The 23544-nt window shown below is 40.1% G+C and overlaps 1 protein-coding gene across 1 annotated transcript in view; it reads right to left on the reverse strand.

Annotated features, from left to right (window-relative positions):
- mical3a (microtubule associated monooxygenase, calponin and LIM domain containing 3a) overlaps window positions 1-12621 on the reverse strand; it is a 56674-nt gene extending 44053 nt beyond the window's left edge. The window contains exon 1 of the mRNA XM_072385411.1: window positions 12449-12621. The gene's annotated coding sequence lies outside the window, so the exon portion shown is untranslated. The remainder of the gene's footprint in view (window positions 1-12448) is intronic.
- Window positions 12622-23544: the final 10923 nt, after the last annotated feature.

Here is a 23544-nt window from a genome sequence, read left to right on the forward strand (position 1 = left end):
TGAACAATAGTAGCCTCCTGCTACAAACCATATGCACACTCAACAGGGGCACCACGTGTGCCTGTTTGGTAGAAAATAGGGACAAAGAAAGCACATGCGTGTTAGATACAGTACAGGTTTGCTCCTTTGAACCAAATCATTTAGAGGGACAGATAAAGAGAAGATAAGTCATCGAGCTTTGGCTCATTCTGCAGATCCAGATTCTCGTGGCATCTGGATGATCTGCAGGACTTCACACATCCACAGCATTTACTCAGGAATTACACACATGCATGGCAGTCCTCGCAGACACACAGCATTCCCCTCATATGTGCTCACACATCGACGGACAGCATGCCTTTGCTTTTTACTGGTCACATCACGTCATCCACTTCTCTAAAAATAGACCCAAAGATTAGGCCACTAGGGCTACACTGCTTTCAAATAACAAGCTCTGCTGAGAAACTGAGATGGTACCCAAATATCAGCCTAAATACATATTTACATCACGTGCATTTACTTTGCTTTGCTTTGCTCTGTTAGTTCGCCTGCAGTTTATTTCACATTCAATCAATGATCAAAACCACAGACTTAAGAAGAAATAAACTAATCAAATTTGGAGGAAAAAGTAAACTGAGAAAAAAGACCAACGGTATTTCAGACAAAACATTTTCTTTCAGCAGTTTGAGATATTAGATGACTGAGGAGTATCACATGAGTCTGATTTAGCTGTTGTCCATTTGCCATGAGCAGCGAGTAAATTCCTGGCCCTCCACAGATGCCCTGAATAAGTGGAATGACTGCACTGACGGTAGGCTTGCATTCAAGTGCGTATCCTCGGACCCTTTGTCAGTCTCCAGCTCACTGAATGACTGATGTTTAGAGGACAACTCTGACATCAAGGTGATAACTCAGTCCGTCTCCTCCTCAGTCTATCAGGCCATCAATCAGTAGACTTGGCAGAGAGCAGGATGGGCTGCAGGAAACTATGTGATCTCGCTCAAATATCAGCGAATACTGCCACAAAAATAAGTTTACACACAGAATACTGAGCCCATAAAAGCAGGAGGAGCACCAGCAACTGGACTGGTTCTTAAAACCTGTGAATGACTGATCATTTGTTTCCATTCGCCAAGATGAGACAACTTCGATTCTGCCTTTGTTCTCAATGGTTAATGATCATCTTGAACATCATGATAGCGTCTGCGAATGACTCTGTTACAGTAGCACCACAGCACCAATTAAAAGAGCAATGTAACAACAGGTGTGGTTTATTCTCGGATTCCCTTTAAGTTGTAAAAAATAAACCCTAACACAGTTAACCCTTACATCTCCATTATGTGTGCCGTTTAGGGCTGCCACGATTCGTCAACTAGTCACGATTATGTCGACGTGTCGTTTTTTTTCTTTTTCAAACTTTGTTTTTCTCTCAAAGCTGCTGCTTCCACTGCTGCGTCAGGCTTTCTGTCCTTGACACACATGCGCAGTAGGGGTAACCGGGGTCAGCCGTGATGTCACAGAACCAGACGGGCTCTGGTATCATGGTTACCCGGCAACGGAACTCAAAAGTGTGGGAGCGTTTTAAGAAAACTAAAGACAAATGTGTGCAATGCAATATCTGCAAGGCACAACTTGCCTTCCATGGCAGCACAACGACGATGCACGAGCACCTGAAAAGGAAGCATGTTGTTGTGGCTGATTGTGAAGAGGGACGTCATCTTGGTAAGCTAACTGGCTAGTTAGCTGCTAAAATTAGCGTAAACAGAGAGTTAACTTGCTACTTACTCATACTGATAGCTGTAAACGTTAACATTAACGATGACGATTGGATTAATTAGCCTTAGCACACATATTTCATGTGTTTTCTGTAACGTTATAACAGTGATGTGTTTGAACAGGAACGCTAATGTTTTCTAACGTTTCAGTGCTAAAAAAGTAAGTTAATCTTCAATGGACGCTTTGTTACAAAGCTACATGCACACCTCAGCAAGAAAATGTCCTGACTGAGTCCGTACTGAACATGTTGGTGTTATGTTTGAGTCAGTGAGACCAAAACTTTTTGTGAATAATTCCTTAGTTTCAGGTATCTACCTCATTTGATTTAAATGCAGCTATGTTTAATGCCAGAGACAAATGAAGGAAAGAAAAACCTAAAAAAAGAACCTAAACCTTAAGTATGTATTTTTGTGTGTTTGCTACAGAGTTAAATAACCGTTTTTCGCAACAAGCTGCATATTTCATTAAAGGGTTAATGAACTATAATATTGTCTTTTTTGTAGTTAGCATAGACCTAAAACACTAAGCTGAAAGCTAATGATGGTTATATAAGAGCAGCTGCATCCTGGTGCGATAAGCTGTATGTACACACGATCCGATTCGTCGACTAATCGAAAAAATAAATAATCGGTGATTAGTCGACTATTAAATAATCGTTTGTGGCAGCCTTAGTGCTGTTAATAGGTGCGAATATGGCCTTAAGAAATCAACAGTAACCATTTTCAACCAAAATGTTCCCAGTGGTGGTTCAGGGCCCAACACTGTGATTGCAAATAGAATAGAATAGAAAAGAATAGAAAAATACTTTATTCATGGATGCTGCTCGATGCAGCACATTCTGCAGTGTTCACTGGTGTAAACTCATCACACTTACGCTTCTTTGAAGAATCGAAAAGAACAATAGTTTTCAATTACTTACCCCCAGATGTGCAGATTTTAGCCTTTTTGTAAAGCTACTCTATCAGTCTCCTGGCAGTACCTTAAGATTTCAATTGTAAAGTGTGTGTTTTTTATCTCTCCATCTGCTGATCTGTTCTCAAGAATCAAGCAAAGGGTTGATCCCTAGTAATAAAAAAAAACTCATAAAATCTTTTCACCAGTGAAAGAGTTTTTAAAAAATGCTTATAAAATGTATTCATATAGATTTTGGTCATCATTACAATCATTCATGTAAAAAAAAAAAGTATTTTAAATGTCCAGTGCAGCTGTTCACTGAGTTTTATATTGTTGTGTATTTAAAAATCGCTCTGAACTGTCAGCTGTTGCTTCATATCTGCCTAACGCAAACGTATCAGCGTCATCAGACATAAATGTGCTCCCGTTTAGCCACGTATTCACTGTTCTGTTATCAGAATAGCGTAACCATCTTTCGTTTACAGCCTTTCAGATGGAACATCACTCCAAAGAATAACATTGCACGTCAACAGAGTAATAAAACTCACAAAGCCAAAGTCAACAGGGTGATTGGCTGGAGTCAGTGTGGAGTAAATGTGACACATGACTGACCTGAGGGTTACAACCACAGAGACAGTTTCCAACTGCTGATTTTTTTCATTATGTGTGTCACCTAATTTAAAACATATGGATTTATGTCATAATTTCAGCTCTAATATTTCTTTATCAGTTATTGATTCAGGAAGTTTGAATCTTTGAAGTAGTGACATTCAAGGTACCAGAGGAAAGGTTGCGTTCTTGTGCAGACATGATGCTGACATCTGAACCACCAGAAGCAAGCTGTCCCAGCCAAGAGGATATGACATGCCACAGAATCATCCCTATTCAAGACGGACAAGCTAATCACTGCTCATGGCTACTCGAGCTTTCTGATTCTAGTCACAGCCGTAAACCGGTGAACTATTATAGAGTGTAGAATGAAAAAGAAATGAACAATGCAGACACTGAGTTCGTCAATTCTCAGTCGTACTATTCTAATCATACACAGAGATTCAGCCAACAGGAGCATTCAGAAAACAGACAAAGCCTCGGAGTTCACAAGGGACACAAACATTTGATCACTGAAATTAAAGTAGCTTCTGGTAGGGCCCGTCTCCAAGCCATCTGGCCTTTGAATTACTTCTGCTTCCGACAGTCGGGTCGAAACACGCAGCTGAGCACTTCATTTCAGCTCCCACGACCGAGGCAGCTTTTCACCGACTCCAGCAGCAGATCAGCCTCTAAGCCCATAACCCTATAACTTCCATGATGTTGTCTCTAAACACTAAAAAACAACATTAATACCCCGGGTTGTCACTCAAGTTTATCACTTCTGTGGTATCCTGGGACCCAGTGAACCGAGACCAACACGTGCACGCAGCCTCCTGTCTGAGCTGTCGCTGGTACTGAGTCACGTTCTCCATTTTCTGTTTGACAACTAGAAACCCAGCCAAAAAAAAAAAAAAGATTTAAATTGACTGAATCCCTGCCTTTTCTGTTGTTTTATGCATGAAAGATATGTTTAATATTTCAATCTGAATTCTTTTCATTTTAAAAAAGTATCTAGAAATATTTAGTACTTATTTGTGAAAACAGCTATTTAAATACCAACATGTTTATAGATCTAATTACCCGTCTAAAAGCCCATCTGTGGATACAGCAAAGCCTCAACATGTGCGTGTGGTCATTTTAATTTGAAAGTAGACGTATACTGAGTGAAACGGTTGATCTAGGACAGGCCTCAGAAAGCTAATTCAGCTCTAATTCACCTTCCCTTATCGATCTCTCATCTATGAGGTCAACACAAATGCAGAGCTGAACTTCTGGATTAATACTGGTCCCAATGTGCTCATTTGTGCTGCCAAATCAAACCTTGATTCTACCCAAAAGGAACAGGTCTTAACTGAATACGAGCCCCGTTACGTTTCTACATCTAATCAACTTCATCGAGCCCTTCCAGCCATGACAAGGAATTTTACATGGATTAGTTTGAAAGAGCCGACACACATTTATAACTCAAAGTGTGTCTCTGACATGACTCAGGAGGATATATACAGATGAAATAGAGTCTTTCTTGTGAAATTCCTATTAGTAACAGCTCCAGGGGAGTATGGGCACAGGCTCAAACACCCGTTGATTCCTTATGGGAGTCAAACACCTTCAATTACGACTTCCTGCCAGCACTTGCAGCAGTAGTTTGATTTAAGAAAGCTCTTCAACTTCCCTCATCTTTTTGTCTTTCATAACTAGATTGAAGCAGCACAGTTACGTAGCCATAAACCACAAAAAGGGTTGAAATATGTAAGAAAAACTCACAGCTTTTACTGCACCTGTGTGCTGCCACTCAGAAATATCTTCATGGGTTTTTAGCATTTGGTTATCTGTGCTGTTCATTTGTATATTCCACACATAGATCTGGTTACACTTAAATCCATCCTTCACAGAGAACTAGAAGGTGTAATCTGAGATCAGTAAGCAACACACAGACAAGTCTGCGTGGATTAGTGAGGACTGGTGTGGAACGGAGGCACGCAGGAGGAAAAGGTGAAAGGCAGAGGGGCAAAGAGGACATGATCCCTCAGACAGGCGACTGGACCGGTCCAACTGAGGTTTCACTATTTCTGAACGGTATGGAGGAGATAACAAATGGAACCCTAAAAAAGGAAAGAAAATAGCATCTAGAGACGGTGTCAAACATGTCAGTCAATGTTTTTCATGACAAAGCAAACATCTCTGCATGTTAATCCATGAGGAATGACGGACAGCTGTGCCGTGACATGAAAACTAACCACAGAGTCGTGTAAGTCGGCCGCAGATTTAACATACAAAGGTTTTTCTGCTCAGGCAGGCCATGGGAAAACTACAGCAGAACTCTGACCACTGTTTAAACTCCTCTCAGTCCCCCATATGAGTTACAAAGCTAATGTTTAAACTTCAAAGACACTCAGCAAACACAAGGAATTCCTGATTGAATCAAACTAAATAGGCAGCTGGAAATAAGGAGACAGAGGGCGGCAAATTAACTAATCTTCCTACTACTGGTTTTGTGTTACTTTTCTGTGAAGAGGCTGGAAATGTGGTTACAGTGCTACAAAAAAAACACTGCTATGATGGTGGAGTTCAGTTAGCTCAGACATATCACTATAAAAATGAAGTTAGAAGCAAATGCATGATGATGAATTGATTTACAGATGCAGAACACACAGAGATGGAGTTTTTCTTATTCCAACATGAAGAGAAGACGACAGAGACGACATAGCCTGATTAAAAAAGAGAAAAAACAAGATTTTACTGCACAAAACTACAATAGTAAGACAGTAAGTATAATCTACCACCTAAAGCCAAACACTTGAAGAGTTTTTCTCTCCGGATTTAATGTCGATGCCTCATCATCTAACAAAAGCAAAGAACCCAACAGCTGTCTTTCAAAGCTTTGACGTGACACACAAACGCAAACTACAACCATCACAAGCCCTAATCCTGTGACATCCACACTTGCTTTTTCTAATCTCTGTGCGTGGGCGCGGCTGACAGCGGTTCAGATGGTAAACAAGTTGTGGGGATTGTTAGACAAGCAACATTCTACTGAGCTTCTTCCACGGCTGTCAAAATGCAGCGAGCCTCAGGAAATGTGGAGAGCAGGAATACAAATATCAGCTGAGCCAAGTCTTGCCATCATGGGTGGAGGGTTTTGCCATTAAGCACATATTAAAATCCATTATTCACAGCTGTTTTTCAGTCAGGCCATGACAAGTTCTCCCATTCGCACTGTTAAAGCATTGCAATCGGTAATTAGAGCTTTTTATTTATCAGCATAAGTACGCTATGATTTGTGTTGTATGATTTTATACAAAAAAAAAAAAACTTAATATGCTGGAAAATTAAGTCTAGATTGCACACAAATGCACACACCAAACACACAGTAGAGTGAGAATATGCAAGTGTGGGCATCTTCTGAGCCTCACATTGCTCAATCATTTAGTCACCCTCCCTCTCTTAAATAGTTCAGCAAATTCAGGACCAGGGGAAGATTGGTCTGCAGTGGGATGCTAACCAAACAGCCACAAAGAGCCAGGAGCCGCGCTGAAGCTCAACAGAAGAAAGCATGAAAACAGATTCCTCCCAAACTGCTCTTCAGTCCCCGTCACCAACTAAAAGAAGCACGCAGGAGGTCAATCATGCTGGCAGGTGCAGCACAAATGGCTGCAAATTATGTTTCAATAAATAACATGAATGAGGTGGTTGGGGGGGGTGGATTTACTGAAAAGGAGGATAGAAACCAATAAAACCCGTCTCACTTTGTACCAAAGACTGCCAAAAGGAAAGTCACAAGTCTTAAGAAACGGCTACAGGTGATCTTGAGCATTTTTGTGCAATATCCCACAATGAAAAGGCATTTCCCCAAAGTACTCAACTATTTTCTAAACCAACAGCATCCCTGGAGCAGAGAGCTAAGGGTCCAGCATGGCTCTTTGGGCATTTTTTCCATTACATGGTACGATTAGTTCTGGTACTTCTCGCTTCCCCTCCCCGTTATGGGTAAAGTACCATGTAAATGATACTTTTTTTTGTACTACTTCATCCGAGGTTCCTCGCAAGCTGAGCCGAAACTGTACGGTGACACAGAGCACTGACTGATAAGAGGATCGTCCCCTGTGGGCCCAAACAACAGCAGAATTTAGAGACTGATCATCACTGACTAACAGAGCTGCGTACAATCCCTCCAAAAACATATTCTAACTCTTCGCAACTAAAAGCTCGTCGCAAACTCATTCAGTGCAAAAACTTCCTTTAACTCCTGGTTAAAAGAAGTCTTTTAACCAGGAGTTAGCTGCTGTTTTTGGTTTTCCTTTTCATTCACACTTGTTTTAATCTATATCACTTTTCACAAATCTTATTAAAACTGTTATCGTCATCGTCTCCCTTTCAGCCCAAGCCGGACTCAGCATACAACCCGTGCACAGCAGCATCCCGTCGGCCGCTCCACTCTGTGAGGGACGATAGCAGCACAGACACGAATTAGCCCTTAGAATTAGGAAGACTGTGTGCCTGCGATGGCCGTGGCTGTTACAACTGAAGTGAGGACCACTTTGAACCGTGCTCCTAAACATGCACTTTGATGACAATCACAGGTTGTTACAGTGGGTGGGTGGTTACAAAGGGTGGCTGAGGCCTAAAGCCCTTTAGTGGGCTTGTTTCTCCATCAGGCCTCTCAGAAAAGAAGTTGTGTCTTGTCCACATAGGCAGATAACAACGGCCCTCAGCTCCTCCAAAGACAACCAGCGAGTGAAGGTGAAATATGATGTGGTCTCTGGGGAGAGAAACAGCTGACTGGAGTGGAAGGTTAATGGCTGTGGGCTGAGCAGCTGCTAGATCTTACCTGAGAAGAAAAAACTACTTTATAGGTGAATGAAAATAAAGCTGCATCAGAATAAGAGCTGAATGGCATCAGCATGGTTTAAATCTATCAGGCTCCACCAGCTGCTAAGTACCCCCCCCCCCCCACACCCTAATACTACGGCCATCTCATCTCATAGAGTGCAGACACGGAGCTTATTTACTGTGGATCCCTGGGGGGGGGGGGGGGGGGGGGGGGGGGGGGGGGGGACATGTTATTGGTGCATTATCTACCATTTACCTTACACTGCAGTCTGCAACTATTGACAGAGTTTTTTCTACTTTCCTCCATAGAATCAGTTGGAAAAACAATCAGTTCTGTCAGAAAATCATGAAAAAACTAAGAGATGAACCCAGCATCAAAGCAGAGCCATTGAATGAATTGGATCTGCTCCAGCTGGTTGTTGTTAAAGCCACATCCCGACAGCACAGAACGCAGACGGTTCAGACTTAGAGCCAGGCCAATGCATTCTCTTTTGTTTGTGATCTCATAAAGCTCAGGTGACTCCAGCTGCCTCCCCAGGACTTTTTCCCCACTGGGTATGCATGTAGAGATTATTATTTCACACCAGCGATTACTGGCTTATTTTTTTCTCTTGAAGCAGAAACAACTGATCAGTCACGTGTGTAATATGTTGGCAACGTCAGAGCTTATTTGCAGAAAGCATTTCCATCTCACCGTTTTTTTCAAAGAGGCAAAAACTACCTCAAGCAAGCTAAAAACTAAATTGAGAAACGTGAACCAATGCAGCTCATCAATGGCATCCTGGAAAGAAAATGTACACGACTAACCTCGTTTTCAAACATGCAACAGGAAAATTAGATGAATGAAAAAGAGTGGGAACAGCCTGGAAAGTAAGACTGCTGCTCAGCTGAAACGGGGCAGCAGACTGCCAACATGTCACCAGTCTCTTTGGTGTGGCCTCAGGAATGCATTTGTCATACCGACCCACTTCTGACCTCTAAGGTGGAAGGTAAAGCCAAGTAGTAAGTCTTTAATCCGCCGCTGTGGGAAATAAACAAGGCGAATGCATGGAGGCCATCTAGTGAGTAGCACACACACACACACACATAACACACAGTTATTTATCTAAGAGATATGTGCATATAAAGACTAAAGGTGGACAATTATTAACTTCGTCAAATTCATTCCTAAGAAAAATGAATAAATGAAAAGTAATAAAACTTAAGAAACAGGATCTCCTAAGCTGTAACAATCATCAGCAACCTTAAAAGCATCTTAATGTCTCAAAAATACTCACTTGAAGGCACACCATGATAATTATTCCTTAAAACATTTATTTCCTTACACCAAGTGCCCTCTGGGGAACGTTACCCTCAAACAGTCAACGGCTCATCTCTCCTTTTAAGGGCTTAAAGGCACCACGCTTCAGATGAGTCAACCACAGCAACAAACCTATTATAAAAACCTGACAGTTGGGAAACTTCCAATCACTCATGACACAGCAGGAGCAGCTTTCAGAGAACATCCTTCCTATCATCCTTTCATCTAGTCCCGTTGCAAAATCCACAATATTTTCCAGGGTCACAGGAGGTCGGAAGGACGGAATTCACTTCTCCCACTGAGAGACCGTCAGGACAGGGTCAGAGCGACTCAGCCTCACCTTTTCCCTGAACATATCCACAGCACCAGCTACACCGACACAGGAAGGCATTGGTCTAATTACAAAAAAATGCCCGATTAATTTCATGCTATGCAGTTAACATGCCTAAGCTTGAAAAAGGCATTAAGGGGCCGCTGTAAAACTAAATGAATGAGAGAATACCCTGAACTTGGACTAAGATGGAAAGAAAAGTCTTTATTATAAGTCTATATGTATATATGTTGTTCATAATAAAGACTTTTCTTTCCATCTTAGTCTAAGTTCAGGGTATTCTCTCATTCATTTTGTATATATACATATATATATATATATATATATATATATGGCAGTATATGACTACAGAACTACATTTATTACAATATATCTTACACAGAGTATCTTGTAGTATACTTCACCTCTAACAGCACTTCTGGTTTGTAAAGGTTGGATGCCTGTTCTGTCTGTATTATAAAAAGCTAAAATCATGAAGAGTCAATATCAGAGACCAAAATCAGAAAACTGCAAACAGTCGGTAGCTTCAGAGGTTTCCTTCCTGCAGCTATAATGTTGAATGGAAATTGGTGAGATTTAACAAATAACTAAGGTCAACAACACTGATCAATAAAACAGATGCACCATCACTCAGCTGAGGCAGAGGAAGGGTCCTGGTCCGGCAGAAACACCAGACAGGGCAGGACCTTCCCGCTCCATTTAACCGCAGAGCGACTCCTGCTGCTTCGGGTTGATGGATGGACCAACCCGGGTCAGCGGGTGCAATATGGTTTTAATTGTTGAATGTGTGCAGTCAATCAACAGGACCAAAAGCTAAAAAATACAAGTGTGTGTCACTCAGGGCCATAAGGAGCATCTGAATGATTTAAGATTCGATGCTAAACCTTTACTAAATGAAGCATCAGGTTTTGGGCTGTGAACAGTGTGGAGCTGAGCATAAAACAAATTAACTCCTCTTTTAGTTTGTTCTTTGAGCTCTTTTGGTTTGTTATCTGAGCTCTTTTGGTTTGTTCTTTGAGCTCTTTTAGTTTGTTCTTTGAGCTCTTTTAGTTTGTTCTTTGAGCTCTTTTGGTTCAGCACCATTATCTGAGATGGCTTCCTTGACTTGAATATTTGACAGATGTCATTTTATAACAGAGGCGCCTTATAAAAAGCTCGTCCTGGTCTGTTCGGGGAGGTTCAACGATCTCCAGCTCTCAGCAAAAATATGGAATCACTGCTGCTGAAGGATGCTAAATCAGCTGTTTATTTTACAAAAGAACATTTAAATCACACAAGAATATTTTATGTAACGTCCCAGCATTGTAAAAAATACCTCAAAAGAGATCTGTTTTCTTCTTAAATCATACACACATTTCTCAAATCAAGTCGTATAAAATCAGTGTAATTTGCACAAGTCGAAATATGCAAATCAACATGACCATAACTAGCCAATTGACAGGAAACTAGATCCAAACTAGAAGAGTGTCGGCCGAAGCAATGGAAAAGATTACAAAACTCAGAGTGAGGAAAAAGATGTTAGTTATTCCCATCCGGCTGAGTCTAAAACTAGAAGCAAATACAAAAGGAGAAAGCTGTAAAAGGGAAACGTACAGATGCAGCCAAGGAAGATCTAAAAGCATCAAGAAAGAAAAGCCTGAACAATAAGCCTTGAAAATAGAAAATGCTGAGCAAATGGGAAGAAACAGGAGTCAAGTGTTTGTGACTGAACTGCAACCAAATGTGAACCAATGGTCCCGGTCGTTGTCCATGACAACCAGAAGTCTATCATCTGTCAGCTGCTGCACAAGAAAGTGGGATCCTGATGGGTGACGAATCACTCGCCAAGTCCACACCTCAAAGAATCCGAGAGGAGATTATAAAAGCCAGAAGAGGTACAACAAAGTCCTGACCTTTTTCTTTTCCCGGTTTATGATCTGATAATATTTCCCTTTGTCTGAAAAAAGCTTCTTCATTTTCTTTTGTTTGGTCCGATTTAAAAAGCCAGATTGTTCAACTGTGAAATACATTGTCAGATCTGTGATTTATTTATTTCTTTTCTGCTACAACATAAGCTGAGTGAACATCCTTCAACAGGGGGGGAGATGTCTTATTCTTTGCTGGAAATACAACATTTATAGATAATCTAATAAATAGACCTGTTACGGTCACATTAACATCAACGGTGAGACAATGCAAAGATTTAGAGCAGATTACATGCATCCCATAACATAACATCACATAACAATATTTTACATGTCATGACATCAACGACATGTGCAAAACAAACTTCTTCCCAGCTGCTGTTCATGCAAATGACCTGTTGACAAACGTCAAAACCTTGCACAGCCTCAAGCTGTTCCAGCTATTTTAACAAGGCATGGTACTGTTATGTGCCGCTGCAGTCAAAACACTGAATATACAGTATATAATGCGAACAGCACGCGTATGAAGACTAATATGCTTCAGTGTTGGAGATATTTCAGCGTATGATTACATGCCCACACTATCCACCTACATTCCACAGACTGTCCCATTAAAGCCGGGGTTGGCAAATGACCAGAGATGAACAACAGAGCGACGTGCAATTACGATGCAGATATAAATGTCAGATTCTTCACAGGCCAGCGCAGTTAAACCGTTAGTTGCTCTAATAAAACAACCGTGTCATTCCCAAACGTGCAAAGGTACAGTTCGCGGATCCCACGGTAACGTTAAAAAATGCACCATGTTGGTCAAGCGACCGGGACAGAAAAAAATCTCCCTACTTTTGAATCCGCCTGTGTGTTAAAGCCCACTCACGTGTGATAAAAGTGAATCCATTCCCGTGTGTAGATCCAGTTCTCAGGGTTAAATCCAAACTGTATTTGTATGATTATCAATGCTAGCTGAGCCCAGACCACGCAACCAAACAGCAGAGGGAGAAGGCGCAACTTGAAACTGACAGAGACGGATCGGTCGAGACCATAATGGCAACTTAGGGGAGAAAAGTACAATTCTACTCGTAACAGAAATATAAGGAGTAATAAGTTTAACCATCGTTGATACAAAAACTTAATTAATACTTAGTAAAAGAGTGTACAACGAGCACATTTTGTTATACTTGTATGTCTCTGTATTTCTTTGACGATGTATGGCTCATTGGCCCCCATTACTCCTTCAAGTATGCCTGCATGTTCGAGCTCAGTTTAATCCGATTGGTCTCTTCCAACGTGACGCAACATGAATGCTGCCTTCACATGATGTCGGAATAACTAACAGTGGTTTACACAACAGGGAGAATTGAGAGGACTTCCAAATTAAACTGACATCGAAACTGGATAAACGTTTGACTGTGCAACACTTTAAAAAGTGGCTGCGGACCATAAGCAATTAACAACTTGCATTTATATGAGAAGTTAAAAAAAATACGATGCGAAAGCTACAGAGGACCCTAAAGTACGCGTAATAAAGCTACTAAAGCCCTCACGGAGGTGATACATTTTTGTTGATTATAGAATTACGGGGCAAAACGTTGTTATTTAAATGTTTGTATGACTTCATAAGGCAAACATTTCTGATTTTGTTTCACTAAGTTATCAGAGTAGTTCAATGAGCTCGGCATTTGTGGCACACTGTATTTATTTGTGACCTCTTTTACAAAATAACTGGTAGCAATGAAGCCTTCAGACTGCGTGACATAGAGTAATGATTACAATTTATGAGTTGTATAGGTCTAACAGACCTAATATATTTTAGTCTATAAGTTTATAATTCCAACTTAATACCATAGTCCATTTGTTTGTTTTCGAACAAAGTATAGTGTAGACTGTGCAATGTTTTTGGGGGGCTGAAGTTTGTTTCAGTGGAAGACCATCTTTGGGAAATTAAAACCTTTAAACAATTGCTTTTAAATGGTAACACATTATATGAAAAACGGTTTAGTAAGTATTTGGTTCCTTCCCACAGACAGAAATATGCATCACTATTTTTCTGTCAGTCCAGCTCGATCTAAAACTTGTCTTCATGCTACAAAAACATGTTAACCGTATCAATGACCCATCAGGCAAGACGGCAAATGCACATACAAAAAAAGGAAATATAGAAAAGAACTAGCAATGATCACCGATTATGGTTTACTAATGAATGTCCGATGTGTCTTGTCAAAGGAAAATGTCATCTACTTGCTGGCCCCCCAGAGAAAAACCTGCAATCAACAATCAATCAGTTCATTTCTATCACAAGCAGCCAAAAACAAGACACTGACAAAATGTGACAACTTGAGATAAACTTCATCCACTTTGATAAGAACTTTATCTTCTGTATAGATAATATAACAGTGCTATATAGAGCTTTTCTTAGGTCATGCTGGAAGGAGGAACCCCCTCTGTCACTATCTGCTCTACAAACATTACAAAGTCGGTCTCTCGCTCTCAAGCAACCAGCAGCAAGGACACCTGCCTGTCACTTCCTGTCTTTGGAACAATGTGCTTTTGTGGTTGTTTTTTAATTTTTAATTTTTTTAAAGAGAATGAAAACACAAGGCTCATAAAATGCCCAACTTTGACTGCAACCATGTGGCAAGATTGAAGCCACAATATAATTTTTGACCATTTCGTTTTTAAACCACTTGTAAAGTAGCAAAACAATGCTTGCCTCAAAGAAATAGAATGCAGTCTGTTCATAGGCAATGTCTGTATTTGTTAGACAGTTAAATAATTTTGAGTGCAACACTAGACAGTATGAGGTAACGTGATGCTTGCTATAAGTGTAAGTGGTAAAAACATTCATATAATCTACACATTTCCTCTTGCATGTGGTGAAATTTGATTATATACAGCTTAATACTTGTTTAGGTGTATAATAGCTTCATACTATTTTGTAATTCCAAACAAAGAATCACTTAGATTTCCAATATGAAGCTCAAACCTACAGTGTGGCTGATTTGAAACAGCAGCATCTTGATTGTGAGACCTGGAAAAGCTCACTGTTTCTACCACAAGGACATTCCACACATGAGATCTCCAGTCAGAACAAGCTGCCCTAGTTGGATTTGCACGGATTTGCTAATTAAACAAACCACAGGAGGATGCAGAGTGTCAAGCACATCTACTTGGACAAAGACAAACTTAAAGCAGTAGCACAGCAAAAAGGACCAAGATTAGCAGTTTAAGGCTAAATGACTTGCTGTCCATCATCGTGCATCTGAGAGAATTTCACCACATTATGAAACTGCCTCTATTTGAGTATCTTAGTTCCAACCACGCCTCTGTTCACTATAGAGGTTTGTCATGAAAGATCAATAGAATGATCTGAGCTGAATGAATTATACAAAAGGCTGTCTACCAAAGATGAGACAGGCTGCATACAGTCTGAACATCAAAAAGGAGTCGCACATGATGTCATCCGTGAAATCTTCAAAGGCACTTGCCATATCACGCTATTAAAAAGAGATAACAATGACTTCTATCAGATCTCTTAGCTAAAATAGGATGAAAATGGTGAAGTACTTACTGTACTGAGGGAAGACAGACACAACAAAAGATCCAAAAAGCTATTCCTCTGGCTGGAATTATTATTTTTCTTTTCTCTTTCCTCCTTTTTTCGCTCGCTGTCTGCCTCTCCTCCTGCCCTCTCTCCCCCTCCTCTTCTCACCACATCAAGATGCTGCCTGGACCAGTGCTCATTGTCATGGTAACCGAGAGGGGGGAAATCTCATGTGACCACATCTCCTTGAGTCCTGATTGGTCAAATGCAATGAAGTAAGGAGGGAGAGAGGGTGCACTGAGTGATATCACACACCCACTAGTTAACAGATTGGAGGAATCCTCAGAGAGGCTGCCTGCAAGCACACACGACACAATGGGTGTCTTCTTAAAGGTGGGGTGGACATGAGGTAGAACTACAAGTGAGCGTCTAAGAGGCAGACTGACTGACTTATAGGATTTCTGTCTTGTTGAGATGTCAGTTTTGGCTCTTGCTCAGCTTGTTTCCTTTCTTTCCTCCCCTCTGCAATGCTGCTGCTGCCCTAAAATATGCTCCAAACTGCCCGAGGGCCAGGATGCAGAAATAACACAAGACATACAAGAGCAGCCGTATGGAGCTGGTTGACCTGCTGGTCTATCACACTTCAGCGTCCTACAGGGGTTGCAGCGGACTATTTATAGAAACCAAAGGAGGAACCAAACAGGGGCATAAATGCTGCTGTTCATTCTTAGACGGCAACATTCAGAATGCATGTACAAGCAAATATTTCAACAGTAAACCGATTACATGTTCGGTCATTGAGACATTCACCACATTAAAAAGAATCCCTGCTCCACATCCTGCTGAAAACTACTGAATGAACCAAGAATTAACACTGATACTGCAGGAATCTGTAGTGGAGTAGAGTTATATAAATACAGACACCAATAGAGCACTATTATAAGTGCCAAAATGATAATAATAAGCACACATCCATCAAACATTTCAGGCATTTCAGAGACACGATAAATGAGGAAAAACGTAGCATTAAAACGGGAGGAATTAATACTTCACTGAGCTTTTGAGTGAATGAAGAATGAGTCTTTCCGTGTTCATTGAGGCAATAAAAATTTCTAGAAAAAGCTTTGGTGTTTTACATCCAATTTGAGGGAAAATAGGTCTCTGTCAGTTCCATGCTTCTTCTCAATGATGAACACATGAATAATCACAGTCCAGGCTTGTTGTCCAGACTGTTGTGTAACAGTCCTGGACTCGGTCCAGTTCTGCCAGAGATGAGAAATGTTCTTGTTCAGCAGGAATAATAAGAGATGGCATGTCTTGGCTCAGATATTGCCAGTCCAAAAATAAGAATCACATATCAACAGTCTGTAAAGTTCTTAATCTTGGTGGTCATCTAGATTGTTTAATTTTTATTAATCATTTTTATCATTTGGCCATTTTTTTAAACACACATGTAGAGACATATGGTTAAAGTGTGTGTGTGTGTGTGTGTGTGTGTGCATCCTTCATTTAATTCAGGACAAAAGGAGATGGACATATTCATCTGACCTGCAGTCAAACACTGAAGATCTTTAGTCTCTTAAACAAACCACCCTAAAGAAGTTTCAATGAAAAATGTTTCATCAACAAAAAACACAAGATAAGCTATAATACATGTTTTCATTGTCAATAAACAAGAATAGGATATAGTTTCTCAGATTGCTATTTGCTCTGGCATCTTTTTTTTACTCCTCCTTAATGTACCATTTGAGAAAGTCTGAAACGTATGCTGAGAAGGCATCCGGGCAAATGCATTATGCAGGTATACTTCTAATGCTGTAAGTGGGCAGTGAAATTTATTAATAAAATATGCATTTCTGTCTCCAAAGCCATCTGCTTCTCTATACCCAGGAGACAATTCACATAAGTCTTATTCACTATAACCAAAACAATAGTTTTCAATGCAATACTGTTAGGGGTAAGGTGCTAAGGGCTTCTTCCTACCCATCTGTATCTTACCATATATTTTTCCAGCAATAAAGAGAGTTAAACACCTTCTGATTCCTTAAAAAAAAACACCATAAAGTAAAATAAATTAATTTCCCAAAGAAAAAATTAAACTTAATAACTTGGTAAGTATAATATGTGTGTAATAGAGCGCATGCTTCTGTGCACAGAGAAATTAGATCCGACAGACAAAAGGTGGAAGCTGGTTTAGCTCTACCAAAGAACTAACACAATAGAGAGAACATTGCATTTGTGACTTACATCCCATATTAAATCTGTCCTCTGCTGTACTGAACATACTCTCTGCCTTTCCTCCTTCCTTTGCGAGCTTGAACATTGAAGGTGAAAGACATAATGAGAGCAGTGATACTAATAGGTGATCTCATCATGTTCATGGCCTGCCATCAGGAACCAGTTACGGGCCAGCGAGCACTGAGCTGCAGATGAGGAGGAGAAGGGGCAGGAGGCCCTGTGAATACTCCTCATAAAACTGACTTCTCCCAGTGTGGAGTCTTTATGTTTTATTTATAGCACATGAAAACAGAAATGGTGTTTAAGTGATTATTCCTTGTGTGTTAGTCAAGCACTCCAAGAAGATTATAATATATGTTCTAATGTCAAACTAATTAAGAGAATAATTTTAGTGTGTGTATAAGTGAATTTAAGCTCTATAAATCCAGTGTAAAACATTTTTGGAAGTCGTTGCCAACAAAAATAGCAAAGAAAACTGAGGTAGGTCAGAGAAAAGGTCAAGCTTTGTTTGTTTTTTTATGAGTCACCAAGAGTGACCAAGGTAGATAACAGTACCCTGAAAAGAATAGGTGTGAGTGAAATCAACAAAAACACAGGAAGGATAACTCCTGACACCAATAAGAATCACCAGTTCACAGTCTATTCATCACAGAATTAACATATTGTGGCACAACAGAAACCATTCACCAGCTCAGACAACACAATGGTTGGAAATTAGTTTTGCAAAAGAAAAAGCATTCAGAAAACTGATGGAGTTTTGTGCTAAATTCAACTAAATCCACATTCCACAGACATGGATCTGATGGCTGGGAACGTGCGTAGATAAAGCCTGGGAAAGAATTCCAACCACAATGCACCAAGGATATAGTTAAGCACAGAGGTGGGGAAATCAGAGACTGAAATTGTTCTTTTAGTTGGTTTGAGAACCAGATTCCATAAATCACTCATATTTACTGATGGAATGAAAACAAAATTAAACTTGGATACTTAAAGAACTTTGCTATGAAACAAATGTATTAAAGTGACAAAAAATGGTCATTCAACACAGCAACCTATTGTTTGATTTATTATTTTTTATTTATGAGTCAAACCCCTGCGAGCACCTACACATTTTTGGATGAACCTAAAGCCAGAAACATAAAATAATTAGAAAATTTGTCACTGATTACTGTTTCAGTTTAAGCTGATAATGTTCTACAAGATTATTATAAGGAGGGTGCCTTTGAAACTAGTAGAATTTATTTTATTACTTTCTTAACGTATAGTCATAAGTGTAACAAAATAAAATAAACAAAATAACAAAATAAAATCAGGCCAAAGTGGATGAAGCAAAGTGCCCACTTTGTACTCAGCAACCCAGTGAATGCTCAGGAAACTATTAGAATGATGCCAGTCCCCAAAAAACTGTCCTAAAACACAATAAAAATGAATTGCTGAGGCAAGCAGAATCTGTTCTGCTGCTTTATATAGAGAGTAATTGTTTGAACCCACAGATGAACCCTCTCAGTTCAGACAAGTGATATTGCAAAAGGCTTTCTAAGAATCACATCTAACTATTTTGGGCAACATGAATCCATCCAGTGCTGTAACTTGAACATTTAATTTCCTCCAGAACTATGAGCACTAACCCTGTGCAAACACCACGTAAATCAGCTGCCCCTGAGAATGATGGGTAGCAGGAGTGTGGAAAGAGAGTATGTGAGGTGGCAGGGGGTCCAGCAGAGGAACCGAGTGGCAGAGGAGAGAAAAAAGGGCAAACAGAACCCATATTTCAGTAGGTCTGACTGTGTCTGTGGTCAGGCTGAGCCAGTCTAAATTTAACTGTATGTGTTTAGGAGACCTCAGACCAGGACTGTGTGAGGACTGAAACTGCAGCAGTGGTCAGGGCGCGGCCACGCTGAATCCATTTCTCACACTGCTGGCCTTTTAAAGTGCCCATGAACTGCTAACATAGGAGGTTATAAATCCAGTCCTGAGAAGGGTCAGACTCAAGGCTGTGACCCTCTGTCTTGATCCTTAGAGTACCCTTTGATGCTTAAGGCCTAAATACGGCTGCGAAAGTCATGACTCTGGGTGTGTAAGGGCATAAGGTAATTGAAATTGATGTCTCTATCGGACTGTCCATAAGCTGTGTCTATGCAAGGGGTAACTGCAAGTTAAATTAGGCAATTTAAAAAAATATATATATATTTTAACATTTTTATACACAGCACATGGAAGCTATAAATCCAACAAAATGTATAGACACTTTTTAATTTTTGTAAGTTCAGGAATGAGTTTCAGCTTTCCCAATTCAAAGAAAATTCAGAATACTGCAAAAACTACACTTAAACTGGAGCCTACCACAGCTGCCATTGGGCAAGAGGTGGGGTACGGCCTGGAAAGGTTGCCAGTCCATCACAGGGCCACACAATCTCCAATTAACCTGATATGCATATTTTCGGATGGTGAGAGGAAGCCGTAGAATCTGGAGACAATCCACATACGCACGGGCAGAACATGCAGACTCCACACAGAAAGGCTCCAGCCTGGATTTGAAACAGGAACCCTCTAGCTGTGAGGCGACGGTGCTAAACACCACACCACAGTGCAGCCAATATTGTATTTCAGGCCAGAAATGAGTTTTTTGATATCATATCCATTCAAGCAGTATTTTCTGCATGTCATAGCTTATTTGTTTAGTCATATAGACCAGCTGCCACAAGAGAAGGCATTTCCTCAGAGAACAGAGAGCATGTAAACATCACTCAGAAACATAAAGCTAACTTACTTTTTACTTTTAAATACTTAACAAGCCCATGAAATATAACATTTTAGCATGTAAGGACACCTGTGTTTTTGGAGCTTTGCCCATAGGAGAGACTATGAAATTCTTGACAGTTGCGGCTCTTGTTATAATTCCTGTCACACCTGTGTTTTAGGTATGTAATACTTCTTCCACATTGGTACTCCTTGTACTGCAAGTACTCTCCTGACTTTCATCAGGGTTTCTTCCAGCACGTTTCATAGTGGGCGTGGTAAAGTGATAAAGCTGCTTATTAAATACCAAATTGTGACTCCAAACAATTTCTGCTTGTGACTATAGAATTTCATTTGTTTGCTCTGGACTGGTAATGTGACTTTCTGTCCCTTTTTCCCTTTGTTTCCTCACAGACACACCGTTGTATTCTTGCCCTGATCAGACAAACATGAAATGACTGAATCTTTGGTAAACTTTTCATTTCAGTTAAAGTTTATACATGGACCTCAAAGCCCAGATAGAGAGCAGCCTGGTTTAATGAAATAAAGTTTGAAAAATGCTTCATCTTGCACTTCATGTTTTCTTTTGTTTGTTTTAGCCTGTCATTACAAACCATTTCCTGCTTTGTTTTAAGCTCATTTTTAAATGATGTCTCACTTGAACATGACATGACATGTGAAAAACTTGCACATTAGCAAACGTGCACATTTGCTTTTCATTATCTGCCTTCATTTTGCATTTTAACTGCAGCTCATATGGTATGAGTGGATGTAAACTCAGAAATTCCACAACAGGCTGAGGTCATGGTTTCTGCTGAGCCTTGAACATGATACAAAGTGGCCATGATGCTCACGTTCTGCAACACAGTCTGAGGACAGAAACCAAACGCCTCTCGTTGCATACACTGAGACGATAGAACTTCACAAATGGACCTAGAGTGTGTTCCTGCACAAAGAGCATTTTCCATTTCCAGAAAAAAGCACATGCATTCCCTTACTTTGTGTTCACTGTTATCAGGGATCAGTGTTGCTGGAGGCTGAGCGTAACAGCAAGCAGCTCCTGTCTTGTACCTTTCAAAGGATCAGATGATTGGAAGTGTGTTACAGCAGTGTTTTATAACATAACATACTTGCTACTTGCATATAGTGCAGAAACTTGAAATTCCTAGGATATGTTAGTAGTAGTGTCAGTTCCTGTATTGATGATTTTCTCGGGTCTCTTTGTTGAACTTGTCCACAAAGTAGTCTCCTGAGGTTTGGGGTCAGTTACAAAACAGGACAAGCATGCAAGACATGTAGAGTGCAGTGATGTTGATATTTTAAAAAAAAATCTCTACAATATAAGGGAAATATAGGGAAATACAAGGGATGATAGCATTTTCTCTGGATGCCCTACAATGATCTCTGTATTTAATCTTATTATAGCAAAAAAAAACAAAATTCCACAGATTCATTTTCAGGTGAGGATTCTTATGATAGAGACAAACTGAAGAGCAAACGCAGATGTCACGTTGCTTGCTCTATTATTGACAGATTTAGGCTAAAAGAGCAAGTCAGAAGTGACAGATTGAAAGGAGTTGTCAATGAATCTCCAAATGCAGTCCATTAGTGGTGTTGAATAGCAACAAATTGATTTTGCTCCAATTAGACACAAGTTATACGTCAAGTTCTCAGCTGTCACTCTTTTGTCAGTTAATTTTAATCACATGAGCTGTGGAGGTGCAGTATGTTTCATTCATGCTGAAGCCTCTAATTCTGCTCAGCTCCCCAAAATTCTCACAGTCCATCTAATCAAACCAGATCTTTGGCCTCAGTGTCGACAAAAAGAGCAAACACACATCTATCGCCTGCAGCTGTTCAAATATTGTGACACGTGAGCTCCGCTTGGCACAAAGAGTGCTTGTAATGAACGACCAGGACACAATAACTGGGAGAACAAGGATCCCATCTCTGTGGCCTGTGCTCATCTCTAAACTCAAACACATGCATACACGCCCAGCAGAGTATTTACTGTGCATTCTGATGTACTTTCCTCTGCACTCTGAAATATCCACAAGAAAAGAAACACATGGCTGCTATTAAAATGTCACAGCTTACAATTGTATAAACATCAGGAAAGCAGAAAGTGTTATCTGCATACATGTGTTAATAAATATACCCTTAAAATGTGTTTTTTGACTGAGAAATCACATATCTTATCGTTCTTGTATAAGAACAAAGCTGCTTTTTGTTCTGCCGTTTGCCTTCTATTTTTACTTCTTGACAGTCACAGCCATTTATTCATCATACTGCAAACACCTGTGATCTGTGTGCCGTGCAGCTTCCATCGGATAAAGCCTTGTTTTTTGAAAATGTCCCCATGTCTATATCAGTCCTTTTTGTCATTGCTTGCAATATCAGATCTTGAGGAATTATTAGAGGCTAAATAATGACCATAAGGCCAAACAGTGAAAAACTTAAAGTTCACTAGTAAAAGGATCCAGCAAGTTCATAGCATTATTGATGCCAACAGACACACGATCTCTGCAGGTGCAGCATGAGACGTCCTCCACGCTAACATCAGAATGCTAACCTGAACACATTACATTCTTCGTGATCTCTTGATAATCGTCACAATCTAATGTAAAACCAGTTCTTTAATCAATAATGATGGACAGTGTGAAATTACTAAACTTGGAATGATTCTTAATGCAGTTCAACACACAATGGGAACAATTAAATGAAAAACAGAAGTGCACAGAATTTAGCCTTTCAATTACAGTAAAAGAGATGAGAAAATCACTTCAGAGTCTGGCTATTCTGATAATCCCAAAGGCTGAGGCATGATCTCACTGCAGATGTCGTTCATGGTGTATGTCATGTCTACTTTTTGCACAGCCTGACGGGGCTCCTAATGAGATGTGCGTGCATGAAACATTTGGGTTAATGCAGGGTTCCTGGATACAGGCTTTTTAAATTGATGATCATCATACATGCATTCAAAATATGGCTTAGTGAGGCTCTAAATAGATAATATAGATAATACGATTCCAGGCCAGAGCTCTTCGTGCAGTCTGAAAAACATTAGATGATGCTACTTGACATCATCAACCAGAGCATAGTTTGGATGATATTCATCTAGCTTGTTATTCTGAGATATATCCCATTGTCAAACCGTGCATCTGTAACAGCTTGTTGGAAATAAGCATGTTCTCCAAATGACAGACAAATGATGTTAAACACATACACAGAATGTAAAAGATATGAAGCTCCCTCTTCTGAAAAGATTGCTGGAATGAGTGTGAAGCAGATAATGGGTCATCATTAAAGTTGTGAGTAATTTAAAAACCATAGTTATGTTTTCTCCACTATACTTGCGCTCTGAAGCTGAAAACTGTAACTCCAATGAGCTCAGAATGTTAACAAAACTGATATAAACCAA

Source organism: Leuresthes tenuis, unplaced genomic scaffold (genome assembly GCF_036924035.1).
Source record: "Leuresthes tenuis unplaced genomic scaffold, fLeuTen1.0.hap1 SCAF_5, whole genome shotgun sequence".
Classification (NCBI taxonomy): domain Eukaryota; kingdom Metazoa; phylum Chordata; class Actinopteri; order Atheriniformes; family Atherinopsidae; genus Leuresthes; species Leuresthes tenuis.